Raw genomic sequence first — 1,049 nt, forward strand, 5'->3', positions numbered from 1 at the left:
GATTCGGGGAGGAACGATGGCACTTGCGTACCCTTGATTAGGAAGAACTCTTGGGACCGCTCTTGGTGGTGGCGGAGGAGGGTCTGGAATAGGATTGTTGTCATGTACATTAGCATTGGCATTTCGACCTCTCCGTGGTACTTGAGGTACCGGAAGCTCATCTTGCTCAACATCTTCAACCTCCTCCCCCGCCAAGGCATTGCCAAGAGGGTCATTTCCGTTTAGAGCCATGAGTACCTGATGGATCAACACAAATAAAATTAGTAAAAAGAAGGAAAGAGAAGCAAACCACAAAACTAACTACACAAATAGTCAACACCGTAAGCTCCCCGGCAACGGCACCAAAAAGTGATTAGGTTGCAGCGGACTCAACCTTTGGAAGAGTGGGCGCTAACACTTTTACCCAATAGTGGTATCGGGGTCAATTTCCACAGGGAGCTAGGAAGGGAGTTGGATATTTGTTTAGCCTAGAAATGCGAGTTTGCTTCTAATTGATCTTCTATCATTTTTGGGTTTTTCTTTGTGATTATCAACTACAATTTAAAAACTACTACTTATAACTAAATTATGCTAAGATATTAAGTCTAAGTTGCATGCAAGATGGAGAAAGGCACTAGGGTCGTGGCATTTACCTAGGTGGTCAACTAACGGATAGAGATTCCTAATATGAGAATGATGATTATGGGGCTTATGATATAACCGTTGCACGATAGCACTCACTCTCACACCTCTCGGTAGAGAAAATGATTTTGCCCAATTGACTCTCTCGAGACCAATTGGGTAGGCTAACAAACCAAGCAACTTAGGGTTCAAGTTGGGTAATTGGTCTCTCGAGGTTTTACCCGTTAATTTGGACTACTATTCTAATAGGTCCATCCCAATTCCTTGTTGGGTTAATTTTGGAGTCTTAGACACTCTTTCTCAAGAAGGGTCAAAACTCAGAAAGCTAGACTTAGTGTTTGCAACCACCAAATCCAAGTGAAAACATAAAAATAACCCAAATATCAAACACCCAACATCATTCAAGCATTAAACAATCATACCCATTA

Source organism: Nicotiana attenuata, chromosome 2, assembly GCF_001879085.1.
Source record: "Nicotiana attenuata strain UT chromosome 2, NIATTr2, whole genome shotgun sequence".
Lineage (NCBI taxonomy): Eukaryota > Viridiplantae > Streptophyta > Magnoliopsida > Solanales > Solanaceae > Nicotiana > Nicotiana attenuata.